Source organism: Phocoena sinus, chromosome 3, assembly GCF_008692025.1.
Source record: "Phocoena sinus isolate mPhoSin1 chromosome 3, mPhoSin1.pri, whole genome shotgun sequence".
Lineage (NCBI taxonomy): Eukaryota > Metazoa > Chordata > Mammalia > Artiodactyla > Phocoenidae > Phocoena > Phocoena sinus.
The window spans coordinates 121,962,870-121,977,398 of record NC_045765.1 but is presented as its reverse complement, the minus strand read 5'-3'; positions in this window follow the sequence as shown (position 1 = coordinate 121,977,398).

Here is a 14,529-nt window from a genome sequence, read left to right as displayed (position 1 = left end):
ATGTGGCAGTGTTTTTTATTTCCAGTGTGTTTATGTATGCCACCAACACCATTCATTATAGAAGTTTTCTCTATTTTGGGAGGTGATTTTGCTGTTGTTGTTTTGATCCTTAATTTCTTTTGGAATTATTCCTATGAGAGTAATTTCCATAGAGAACAGAACTTTTACAGAAAATAATTTTCATTGCTATATATGTCCATATTATTTCTCAGATTTTCCTACATTTTATGTGTCAATTATAAAGTTCAAATTTGACAGTTTCTGATTTACATTATTTATTGCTACCAAGTTGATTGTTCTCTGTAGCCTTTTTACTGTTTTATTTTTCATCTCCCATATGAAAATTAAAATTACTTTATACACATATGTAGACCTTCCCAATTTATTTCATTAGAAAAGTAATGCTCACTTGTTTTCCACCATTTTTTGATGTAAGGATTATTTATTTTTTTACAGCTTTATTGTGCTACAGAATGGTTCATATACTATACAATTCACCCATTTAAAGTGTATACTGTAATGGCTTTGAATTGTGTTTTTCATTCATGATGAATTATTTACGTAGGATTCCCCATGAAACATGGTCATTTCAATGGAAATTGTGTGGAGGACTGGAGAAGAAGCTGAGGAAGCTATGATCCAGGGTCTGCAGAGGGGCAACCAACCAGAAGTGTAGGAAACACTCTCACCTAAGACCACACAGCACTCACTGAAGGAAGAGGTATGGGACAGGCTGACACAGGCTGACACAGGACTCAGGTAGCCCTCCCAATGGAGGAGTGGCAACGGGTCTTAAAAACAGGGCAAGTGACCATCTGCACACTAAATGGTGGAATATGTAGCCTCCTTCACCCAGTTCACAGCCCTGAATACCAGCAACAAGGATAGTGCGTGGGCGCGTGCACAAACACATGCTCACACACACGCACACACACCCCACCCCACACACAAGAAATTCATGGATTCTTTTCCAGAAAAACTGAATGCCCTATGAAAAGAAAAAGACTTCCACAAATGATGTTTAGTGCTTTCCCAGTACAAATCTGGCAAACCCACGCAACCCCCAGAACTTCAATTCAGATTTTTTTTTAATTTATTTATTTTGGCTGCATTGGGTTTTCATTGCTGGGCACGGGCTTTCTCTGGTTGCGGTGAGCTGGGGCCACTCGTCGTTACGGTGTGCCGGCCTCTCATTGTGGTGGCTTCTCTTGTTGCAGAGCACGGGCTCTAGGCACATGGGCTTCAGTAGTTGTGGCACGCAAGCTCAATAGTTGTGGCTCACGGGCTCCAGAGCGCAGGCTCAGCAGCTGTGGCGCACAGGCTTAGTTACTCCGCGGCATGTGGGATCTTCCCGGACCAGGGCTCGAACCCTTGTCCCCTACATTGGCAGGCGGATTCCTAACCACTGCGCCACCAGGGAAATCCCTCAATTCAGATTTTTAGTAACTTCACATTTCAGTATGAACAGAGTCAAAGATCACAATTTTTTTTTAACATCGTTATTGGAGTATAATTGCTTTACAATGGTGTGTTATAAAGTGTATAACAAAGTGTATATAAAGTGTATACAAAGTGTATATAAAGTGTATAACAAAGCTGCTGTATAACAAAGTGAATCAGCTGTACATATACATATATCCCCATATCCCCTCCCTCTTGTGTCTCCCTCCCGTCCTCCCTGTCCCACCTAGATGGGTGGGATTGGGATCACCAAACATTTAATGAGTAATTCTAATATGAAAGACACACACACATACACACACAAACACCTGACTCTTGGAGAAAAACGGAAGAGACACGTACAATGAGGGACAAAAGAGCTTCAAGGAGAACAAAACATTGTACAAGGGGATTCCCTGGTGGCGCAGTGGTTGAGAGTCTGCCTGCCGATGCAGGGGACACGGGTTCGTGCCCCAGTCCGGGAAGATCTCACATGCTGCGGAGCAGCTGGGCCCGTGAGCCATGGCCGCTGAGCCTGCGCGTCCGAGCCTGTGCTCCGCAATGGGAGAGGCCACAACAGTGAGAGGCCCGCGTACCGCAAAAAAAAAAAAAAAAAAACAAAACAAAACATTATACAAGCAGCGTAATCATATTAGATGATTTGCCTCAGTAGTGAATAATTATAGTAATTATTATTAATTATAATTATACATAATATTATTATTGCAATGTAAAAGCAGACTAAATAAGGTGATATAACTATATTGGAAGGGGAAGGAGGAGGGGAGGAATGTATTTTAAAAATGCTGAATCATCTACACCATAAAGTAAATCAATAGGTAATGTCTAAAATGGATAAACTGATAAATAGCTAATATATTATTTTAAAATATGGAGAAAAGTATCAAACAGTATCAAAATTACCAGCTAAGCCAATTGTAAGTGACTGCCTCCAGGAAGTGGGATTGAGTGAGGATAGGAGGTAAGGGCTGGTAGAAGGAAAACCAGATAAAGCACTACTGTTGTCCATTATAAGCCTTTTAGTACTACTTGAGGTTTGAACCACCCATAGATATTACTTTGATAAAGAATAAAAAATAATTTAAAAGAGAAAACCCAGACACAGTATTTTAGTTGGCATTGCTTGGTTTGTTTTCTGAATTACAGTTTTTGAAGAAAGAGAGCAAGGACTTTTGAGCTGATAGCTACAGAAATTGGTCAACTCTTCTAATATTTTAAAGTAAACTGGTTACTTCCTTAGATGATCCCTCAGGGTGGAAAAATCTTAGTAATTCCTTGAGAAAATAAACTTTGAAGTTTAAAAAAGAAGCCAGGCAATAATTTCTACTGCAAGAAGGAAATAAAAACTTCAAGGGGCGGTAATGACAATAATTTTCTCAGACATATATCTGCGGCCCTGATTGCCTGGCAGATGTGAGAGTCAGGTTCCTGCTGAGTCTCTCAGTCCTAGGTCCTCACCCCCTTCCACCTTTTTTGCATTCCTTAACCTCCTTCTCCTCTCCTGTCCCCTCTTCGCTGCTCCAACTTTTATCAGCACTAACCATACCAGAAATATTTCTCTTTTTAGATATACCTCATTGAATACATAAGTGATGAGTGAAATGGTAAAACTTCCTCTGTGCAAACAAAATAATGATATTTCAAACAGTCACAAAGACCAAAAGAACTAGGCATGTTTTTTACTGGCATGAGAATGTTGATTCGGGTGGGAGTGTTAGTCATACCTAATAATAAAAGAAGATTCAGCATCCCTGATTTAAAAGAAGAATAATATACAAGTGTCTTTTCCAACAGCCTTTGGTGGATGAATATGTACTGCACCGACACATGGACTCTTTCAACACTCTACCCTTCTCCTAAGCATGGTGCCTCCAGACCCCCAGTTGAACACTGAAGGTAGAGACTATCCATCTGATACGCTTTCAGGTGGGAATAGAACCTGCAGATGTCTACCCTTGACTTTCTGAAACTGTCTGAGGCATTATGTCATATGATGGATGACTTGATGCATCTTCCTTCTACCTCACAGAGAACAGAATTTCCCAACAGTTTTAAATGTTGGCCTTTAATGACCGCAATGATTGAGAAATATCTATGACCGTTTTTATCTGGGGAGTTTTAGGCTTTTTGAATGGCAAGCCACATGCTTTTCTTTGTGTTTGACAGAATTAAATAATTTCTACACTAGAAAGACAATGACTGATGAAGAAATTTTGTTTTAATATACATTTAAAACATATCCTCTAGGACGTCCCTAAGAAGTTAAGAATCCGCCTGCCAATGCAGGGGACATGGGTTTGATCCCTGGTCCAGGAAGATCCCACATGCCTCGGAGCAACTAAGCCCGTGTGCTACAACTACTGAGCCCATGTGCCACAACTACTGAAGCCCGCACGCCCTAGAGCCAGCGCTCTGCAAAAAGAGAAGCCCCCGCTCGCTGCACCTAGAGAGAGCCCGTGCGCAGCAGCAAAGGCCCAATGCAGCCAAAAGTAAATAAAATAAAAAGTACTACATTTAAAAAAACATAAATAAATAAAACATATCCTCTAATATTTAAAATAACTTTATGTGACACTTTATTTTTTACTCTCTTTGTCTGTCTCTCTGTCTCTGATAATTCTAGGATTTACAGAATCCCTAGAATGTCCTTCTTCCCATCTCCCTCTCTCTCCTGGTCCATTTTTGGGTTCAGCATGAAATCAGTCTTGTTGATCCCCCTACTCTGAGCTTGTACTGAGAGTGAACTTTCTTATACTTGCAAGTGAACTTGTACTTGGTTGAACAACTCGGACTTTGCCTTCTTCCTTGTAGGCCCCATGTACCTACATACAGAGTAGATAGATACAGAAAAACTATGACAACTCTGGTAATCAAGGAGGTGGTGTTGCTAGGCAATGGAAAGGAAAGCAGGAAGCCTTGTACGTGGGTCTTAGCAGTGTATTAGGAATAAAGAAGACCTGCCAGTCATTCCTTTTCCTCAGGGGACCAGTTTAACGTGCAGGGGCAGGGTGGGCCCAAAATATGGAGATTCAGCAGTAGCATCTGGGCTTTTCTCTGGGGCCCATGTTTGCAGCTCATCACCATTCCCGGCCCTGATGCCACATTCTGATAAGGGGACTCTTGTGCCTCGGTAAGCATCTCTTCTCCCAGTACGTTCTCCTTTCTCCTCCTGATTTATCTTAGCTCTGAGGACCAAGCTTCTCATTGTCCCCAGTTGGAGATCCTGTTTCATTCTCGAGATCCTGCTTAGAGTCCCCAGTCTCAACCCCAACCTGGGACAGATGCCTTGGTAATAACAACTGTACTTTCCAGCTATCATCCCTGCCCTGACTTCACCATCCTGAGTGCCCTTCCTAGATTCTCCCTGGTCTGTGACTGACAGTGACCATTTCTCAGCCCCGTCCTGAGTCCCACCCCAGTTTTTGCCATGCCTGACTAGAAGGGTCTAATACCCCAGCCCTCACTTCTCCTTCCAACTTCAATCCTTTCCACATGCACTCCAAATTCCAATGTCCATGCCTCTTTGATAAATCCTGAAGTATGATGTTACTATCCTTTTATGCCTTGCTTCGATGTCCTTTTTTTGACCCTGTGTTCTGAACATGGAGGCCCATGCACACTGGTGCTCTGGCATAGGCTAGAGCACATGGTCCAGACTATCTATGAAGTATCAGAGGGTTTCTAATTTACAAATGGGTTTCGTTCCCCAGAAAAGTCTACTTCTAAGACAATAACCGAGTCTACAGGAACAATCATTTCAGAGTCGACATTATAAATTGTTGTTGGGCTCTCATGTCAGCCTGTAAAAAGCCTATTCGATACAAAATGCACCAGAGGTATGGTACTTCAACTCTGACAAAAACTATCTCTGTGAAGAAATGGAATTTAGGTTTTAACTAGCAGTTCCAGGATCAAGCCTCTGAGCTCCAGCTGTGGAAAAGGAAACTTCACTAGTTTCTTACAAGAGAAGGTGGAATCAGAAGGGCACTGGTGGAATACAAAGAGTTAACGGAGCTGCTGTAGGAGTGGAAGGGTTAGAAGCAAACTGACCTCACATATTGCTACAGAAGCTGTGGTGGGTGAGCCTAGCTGGTGGAGAAGAGGAGGTGGAAAAGTCACTGTTGGGAACCCTCCTGCCTGAGCAGCCAGTGTCATTGGTAGAGTAGAGAGATGGCCAACTAACAGGGCCCAGGATGGTCACAGGGGAACTTGCTATATCAAATCTAGGACAGGGGAAACCTGGGAGTGGACCAAGGTTATGAACAAGAGAGATGTAAGGAGTGATAAAAACTGTTGTGATTTCTGCCCAGAACCTCCTTTGGAGAAGCTGTTCCCTACTCCTTACCCCTATCCACAGCCATGTCACTGCAGCCTGGGGCCACCAGGGTAATTCAATGACTCTATCTGAACAACATAGGTTAGACAAAGGATGGAACTTTTACCTTCCCAGGAATTTGATTTTAAGATCAGCAGAAGTGAGGTTCTCTCAGTATACCTGAACACAAAATACAAAAATTCAGGGACTCTGTGTTGGCATGTTCTGCCATGTGGCCATGGAACACAGAAAACTGGCTGGCAGCAGAGAAGAATTAATTCACTGTTCATCCATTCATTCAACGAGGGGGGAAAAGGAAAGGCAGAGGAAGGGAACTCATGTTTCATGAGAGCTTCTTATGTGTTGAACAGGAGATCACACAGAGGCTGCAGAGAAAACCAGACAGTGGTTCATGAATGGGTGCTATAGACAGTAGGGAGAGGAATTTGGTTGTGATGATTAATTTGCCACAAGCTGGAGTCAGAGACTAAGGATGTGCCTGGCCTGTTTGGGGCATCCACCCAGGGCTCCTAGTCCTCCTGTTAAAGAAAGTTTTTCTTCTCTTGCTGAGTGCAGCAGACCTAAGAGAACCTCCATGGATACCTTGTGAGGATTAGTAACTTGTTTTTTTACACGCACATGAGAAAAAGTAACCGTCTAGTTTGAATAGCCACTGTGTTCCAAAGGCAAACAGAGAGCAGTGTTGAGGCGAAGACAGCATCCTGAAACAGAACCTCCCACATTCTGTATGGTGAGTTAAGCACCTTGCATAACATTATGCACAATGGGATGTTCAGTTAATACTGCACGGCTTAATCAATGAATTCTATCTTACAAAAATGTGCTTATTTTGTCATCTTCAAAGAAACACCATCGCCCAGATTATGACACAATAACATGCTATACTGACAAGACCACAGGACAATGATATAATCAGTGACGAACACTGCCATAGCCCACAGCACAAAGCCAAATTGTAATTACCAAACTCGGCGACTCAAGTGGAATGCAATATCTCTAAGCTTGTGTGATATAAGAGTACTACAAGTGCAATCATTTTTATTCTCTATATTGATAGTACTCACAAGAATTGCTGCTTGAATACAATTCAACAGTAATCTTGACCAAAGTGGCAAGATAACCCAAGAGAAAAATTAACTGTTTCATGTTTCCACAGTCTCAAGACAAAACAATGAGATATGTTACTCCAAATTCCCTATTTCTATCCTGACTCATCTTCTTCTAATGATACACAAACAACAAAAGGAAAGTTGAGCTTTCTCTGCCCCAGGACTGTGCTATGAGCATTTTTTTCCCCCTCAAAAAACCTAAGCAGAAAGCGGAATTATCCAGGAAGGGTGTGGTACTAAGGTTTAAGAGGAAGGGGAATGGCCTGACCCGACACTGAAATTAGGAGGGGATGGCAGTTACCAATGTCCCACGTTGCCCACAGCGAGGCAGAAAGTGGCTATTTTATTGATAAGCAGAGCATGAAATGCCAAGGAGCCACAGAAAGTACCAGTGACTGTGTGGGGCAGACCCGTCACCTCTAAACAGACCCTACTGCCAAGAGCAGTGGCATCTATAATGCATGAAACACCAGAGCAGTAGCATAGCTAGCACACTTGACACTAGGAGCTGATCATTTTTTTAACATCTTTACCTCCCTAAGGCAAACTTTTTAAAGAATTAATCACATAGTAATTATTCTCTAGACTCAATTCGTTAGTTTTAAAACAGTTAATGGTTTAAAATATAAAATTTCAATTTAAGAGTTATTATACAAAGGCAGTAGGATATTTCATGTAGGAACTAAAAGGCACTAACCAAGCAAAAGGATTACGCATCACAGTTTGTGCTTTGTTGGGCTGTCCCCCGAAAGCCTACAAGGCCTGTATTTGCCAAGCTTCAAGACCAAAGAAAGAGCCCGGAGTCAGCAACAGAGACATTAATGGTTTAAGGATGAGGGCGCTTCCACGTCCGAAGCAAGGTCCTGGAGCGACACCCCACCGTGCGCGGGCGGATGGCGGCAGATGACGAGCAGGACATGGCGGCAGTCTTCACTCCCAGCGGGGGAAGGGGAGATTGCCGGTAATACGGGGAATTGATGTCAGGTGGGCTCATCAGTTACCAGGGAATCCAGCAGAGGGGTACGCCCCTCACTGCCCCTTTGATAACGATAATCACCACCTGGGACATTGGCAAGTATGTAGGAAGGTCAGTCTTGTGAGTAGGGTATAGGTGAAGCAGGCATTGGTGGAGCAGGCAGTGTACAGAGAGCAAGAGAACAGCCACCTTGAGTGGCCTGACCATACACTCTGATTCACTGTTTTAAAATTTAAACACAAAAATTCCAAGTTGCCATTTAGTATTGGAGTATCTGAAGTTTTATATCTTCATCTGCATAATCAGTGTGCTATCTTTGCTTTTTTTTAATTGAATCTACTGTTTAAATGCAGGAATACGTAGCACCACAGAGATTCACTCAAGTGATTCCTAACATTTAGGAATTTATCACTAAGCAAACATGTATGACTGCTGGGTGCATGGCAGAACTGGGGGTAGGGGCCAGGGAAAAACTGAATTACTAAAACTTCTTCTAATTGAAGTCCATGTAGAATGAAATATCTTTTAAAGAATAAGTACTAAAGGTGCTAATGTGTAGCTTATGTATATTATCAGAACTCAACAGTGTTCACAGCAACTGTTTAGAATTCATGCACACGAAGATTTTTTTCTCATGACGGAGTATCTATCCCTGAGTGTTTGAAACTGCTGCTGCATGGTGATAATAAAAAGCAGAGAGGGCTTCCCTGGTGGCGCAGTGGTTGAGAGTCCGCCTGCCGATGCAGAGGACATGGGTTCATGCCCCGGTCCGGGAAGATCCCACATGCCGCGGAGCGGCTGGGCCCGTGAGCCTGCGCGTCCGGAGCCTGTGCTCCGCAACCGGAGAGGCCGCAGCAGTGAAAGGCCCGCGTACCGCCAAAAAAAAAAAAAAAAAAAAAGCAGAGAAACCTTTTAATCAGCATTATTATTCTTAATTACCCATAAAAATGCACCCCCTTATGGCCTGCCCCTGGAGCAGACTGTTCCCACCAGCCCACTTTTGGTGCCCACAGATTGTTTGGAATTGCATAATCTCTCCAGGACATTTGTACCACCAAGAGAAGAGGGAAAGGCCTCCCAAAATATAACTGAGATTAAATTTTCTACCTGTTAGACTGGTGTTTGTATCCGATTTCATTTGATTTTAAAAAATGATTCTTTACCTGAGTGTTGTAAATTCTTATCAGTTATAATAATATAACATAATATTTCCATAACTTAACTAACATGAGTGACATATTACACGCTTAAACATTTGGTTTTTTCTACATTAAAAAACTAAGCATTCTTAGATTATTTTTTTCTGGTAAAATATGGGAGGAAGTGGTCAAATTTTCAAAATCTGATAAAGTAAATCAATCATAGAACTTATGATTCTGGATAAATTTTCTAGATAATTCTCCTACCAGGAAATCTTGTATAACTATGGTAAAAATGTTATCTTTTCCCTCTCCAACTTGGTAGTCACTTAAAGTGTTCCAGGCTTGAAAATTACTCAGCCTGTAATTTCCGCAGACTGAACCATTCTGGGAGTAAAATGATGTCATATAAATAGTAATTAACAGTATTTCTTTGCTTCAGCTCCACCCACTATTTCAGTACTTCAGGTCCCTTTCCATCTTCCAAATTACCTGCATTTATTTATAGCTGCATTCAGAGGGGGAGCTAATTTTTGCAAACCAATAAGCCCTCTTTAACCTTTATCAACTCAGAGATCTTTACTGCCCCTGAAAGCCATGGAGCCGTCTAAGGCCACCTGTGCTGCAACAATCACCCTCTGCTTCCAATGAGGACACCTATGGCACCTCCACAAAGCTGTTGCTGTCACTGCTGTTGCCATAGCCAGTACTGGTGCAGTGACACGGCTTAGGCTTGACCTGTGATATTCCCACAGGCATTTGAATACAGGTAGCAGCACTCGAAATTACAACCAAAGTTAAGAACATGAATGCTTAATTCTAGGAAGAAAACAAGGAAAGAATGTTCCCCAGGAGGCATGAAGGATCTGAGATGGCCGAGAGGCAGTCTCAGGTCCCAGTGTGTAGAAAAATGATCGTCTCTCCTAGTAGGAGCATCCCTCCCTGAGGTACCAAATTTTCAGACCAGCAGAGCCAATCCGCAGTCCTTGACGCTCAAATTTACATAATCTGCCAGAGAGAGAGAGGCAGAGTCTTTGAGTGAATACTGGTTGAGACTAGTTTCTCCAGCCATACAAATCAAACAGAGCCTTGGTAGACTGACTATCAATCTTATCCTCGGGAACTACATACAGGTTCCATGAACCAAAACTAACGATGTAGATGCATGAGGCTACCCTACTTCTGCCACTCTCTGGAACCTACCTGTCCCTGAACCACTCATTCTCACCAGCCTTAACAGGCTTGACAGTGCCTCTCTCATCTTACCTTAGACCCCAAAAATATAAATCACAAGTTCCACTTTAATGTTGGAGAACGGGGAAGGAGGAATAACTCTTTATAGCGGTTCCTCAGTCATAGTAAGTGCTAAATGAATGAGAACCTCTTTCTTTATCTTGGAACGGGGGAGGGTAGTTTAAACAGTGGCTATTAAGTAGGTTAATAATGATTAAGTTTAGCTTACTGCAGTAAGAGAAAATCCTTAAAAATTAGAAAATAACATATTGACAAATGTAACTCTAATCAAACCACCTCCTCAAATGAGACAGAGACTCTTTTCCTTCTCTCCACATCCTGAGAATTCCAGAGAAAGAGGAGGGTCAGAAACAAGTCACTGGGCTCTGTTATGGTACAGTAAGCTTGTCTCATTTCAGCCCCATCCCAGGGACCAAAGGAAGATGGAGGCCCCTAAACGCTGGGAAAGAATCTTCTCTCAGCTCAGGTCCTGCATGTTATGTGGTGTGATGTGCTCTTGATGGAACATTTGTATCACTTGATGGTGACAGCAAACCTGACCTCCTGATGAAGTGCGATTTGTCTTCACAGTGATTAGCTGGGTCTCCCAGCTCTGCACTAGTTCAGTCATATGCTTCATGTTAGGGGCACAAACTCTTTGAACATCTTGATGTGGTGATGCTCATCCCAAAGGAGAAGGATGTAAATCAGCCATGTCCACCGAACCATCATCCACAAGCCCTTTTAGCTTATTCATGGGTCAGAATGTTCACCAGATATGTTCAGGTTTTGGATGAAATCTGACACTTTCTTCTACGTCAGATTGTGAATTCTAAGTTTGACTACTGCTTCTACCCTCCATAGCTTCTTCAGGAGGGAGCCAGATACATACGGAGGGAAGACAATATGAAGACATAGTCACAGGTTCATCCCTCACAGCCCTCAGAAGAAAACAACCCTGCAGACACCTTGATCTCAGAGTTCTAGCCTCCACAACTGTGAGAAAATTATTTCTCTGTTGTTTAAACCTCCCAGTCTGTGGTACTTAATTATGGCGACCCTAGCAAACTAGCTTACTCATTATGTGTAATGCCTTTATTATAATGTAAAGAAGAAATAAATGGAATGTAATTTACAATAAAATACATATTTGCACTTGTAAATGTTCAAGCACAGCTATACCAAAAGACGTAATGTTTATACCAATACTGGGCATGCAGTGGCTCTAAGTGTGACAGTAAAAATATGCGCTAACACAGACAGCACATGTTATTGGCAACTCAAATACAAAATTTCGAGTAACATTACCGTTGGTACATGATTTTCTGAAAGAGTGAAAAATGCTTGGTAAAGTTCCAAACGAAACAAACAACAATCTTCCTTCAATTTACGTGGTAGTTACATTCCTGGAAAATTCAAGAAATTCGTGGTATTTATTTGACACACGGGAACAGGTGCTAGGCACAGATAATTATAAATAGGTTTCTCATCTCCATGAATGTCCTGTGGAACATTTGAAAGTCACAGCCAGTTCTTCATTTCTCTGTACATTTGTAGGTTGTCAGGATGTCTAGCATCACTGGCCCACAACCCTCATTGCCAGTAGGGTTCACAGTCATCATGACAACCAAAAATGTCTCCTTATTTCCAGAATATGTCCTAAAGACTCTCTAAAGGGGAGTACCACCTTGGTTGAGAAGCAGTGAGATATAAGAAAATAGAAGATGTAATGTATGGCTACCTTTTGGTGCTGGGCCAGTCCCATTCCCATTCCCTGACAGAGCTCCCCCTGCCTGGAGGCAGAGAGCTGGGGACCGGTTCACATGGGACCACACAGTAGGCAAGTCAAGCAAGGGATATGCATTTCTGAACTGGTCTTGTTGAAAGTCACAGTCTTAACACTACCCTTGAGCCTCAGGCATTAAAATGCTCCTTTGTTTGCTTGAATTTCAGAGGCCTCAAGTGCTCTAGGTTTGGTAGAGACTAGCAGCTGTGGGCATGCCTTCCTCTGTGTGTTTCTGTATGTTTGAGGGGCTTGGAAAAGGCTAAGGCTCTGCTGTGATTGCAGAGGCATTAATGGGTTAGAGAACCATCCTGACAAATCCTGCTGCCCATTTCTCTGCTCCTGTTCCTGGGCTATTGAACATGCATTGTTGGAGAAAATCACATGAACCAACAGGGTAGTTCTACCAGCAAGCTATGATCTCTAACCATTAACTGGGCCCTCAACGACGCACCCAATCCTTTTGTCCCATTCTGCCTGTCCTCCAGGATGTTTCCCAGTGTTTACTCTCAATCTTTTTTGTCCCCTTCTCTCAAGCACTCAAATTCCACCTTGTTGTTTCACGCTCCAATAAGATTTCTGTACATTTTATTGAGACAAGATCATTGTTCAGAAAAACAATGATCTCAAAATTCTTCCTCTCAAAATTTATTTTTCTCTCGCACAGTGCTGCCTATTGCTCCCCTTTCCAAGGGAACCTGTTCCATTATTTAAAGAGCTTCAGTTTTTCCTTTTCAACTGCCCTCCTCATCCCTCAACTTTGCCTGAAGACATGCTGTTTGAGTTAGAACCTTTTGGTTGCAGGTAGTAGAATCCAACTTGAGTGCACTTTAGCCAGAAAATAGGACTTTAAATAATAATAATAAAAGAAACCCCAATGGTAGGAATGCCATGGGTCTCAGGAAAGGACTTGAACGAGTATTGCAAAGCCATCAGCACTCCTTCCACCCTTCTTTGCTGCTCCTTTTTGCTTCGTTTTTCTCTTTCCTGTACACTAGCTTCTTGTGGCTTCCTGCTGTCGACTGAAGAAAATGCACAAGCTAAAAGTTGAGAGTTATGTTTTATTCAGCGGATTTTCTGAGGACGTCAAGCCTAGGAGACAGGACTCTCAGATGGCTCTGAGGCACTACTCTGAAGAAGGAAGGGAAGAGCCAGGATATAAAGGAGTTTTGTAACAAAAACCAGGTAATCGGAACATCAAAAGATTCCTGTTAATTAAAGAAAACCAGACATCTCAAGTTAAGGAATTTAGTGCTTTTCTATGTGTGGGAAGATGCAAAGTTCTGGGCTCATTGAAATCATTCCTTTGATATGCACCTCAGCTAACTAGGGCTGGTACCCTGTTTTTTTCCATCTTGAGTCTCCTCAAGGTGCACCCTTGGGCGTGACTGCAGCAGCTGATGGCTTGATGGCCAGGCATCCTTTGTTTACTGATGTGGCAGGAGGCATTCTTAGTCCACAGTGTCCACATGGCAGAATCCCAGTTGCAGGAGTGAGGACCCAACTGGCTAGCTTGGATCAGGCCTAATCCCCTGGCCAAGTTCAGCTAAAATGGCTTAACGGGGATCAGATTTCCCCTCCTGCCTAAAAAGATAAACACACAAAATATAGAAGCAATGGGCTTTGAACATGGATATCGGGTAGCGCAGGACAATGAACCTTGAGAGAGGGCAAACAGACAAGGTGAGCCTCATGGTTGCCCCAGCTTGCTGCCTGGAGAGAGTTTCCAGAATGCAGCATGGGGAGGGGGAACCCAGGTGGAGCCCAGTGGTCTCTCTGAGTTGAGAAGACAGAGCTGGAATCCAGGGAAGGCATGGTGGATAGAGATAGCAGGACAGAGTACTAGAGAGAGCAGAGAGCTGGAGAGAGAGAGAGGGAGAGAAAGAGAGATGTGAGGGAGAGAGAAAGAGGGGGAGAGAGAGAGAGTTAGTTCAAGATCTGGCTCACAGGAGGATCTCCTTGAGGCTTCAGCTAAGTCGTGATCAGTACATGGCTGTGAAGAAACTACTGGAAGCCAGGAAAAGAGCCACCTAAAAGGATCAGAGGGTACACTTCTTGGAGCCCTCACAAGGCCTGGAATAGTTTATTTCCACTGGTCAGAATGGTAAGCCTTGTAATTCACAAGGTACCCAGTAGAGTATTCAGAATGAGATAGTAGGGAAGGGGGCAGAGCACAACCTTTAAAAGAATGACATAGCCGTTGAGGTTACAATAGAAACTGGTTAGACCCTACTAGGCCCAAGATGGCAGAAGATTTGGCTTCCAGTAGACCTTGAGCCTCATTATACACTTATTGTAATACATTAGGATCTAAATGACATACCCACAGGGGCCATGATGGTTCCAAGGCCGACCATAAAAGGCCAAAAAGTGGGCTGGGCGGTAGCCCAGTTCCTGGAAATCCCTGCCCCTTTCCCAAAATAGTTGGAATAATCCTCCCACTCATTAGCCTATGAAATTACCCAGCCCATAAAAACTAACCACCCCATATT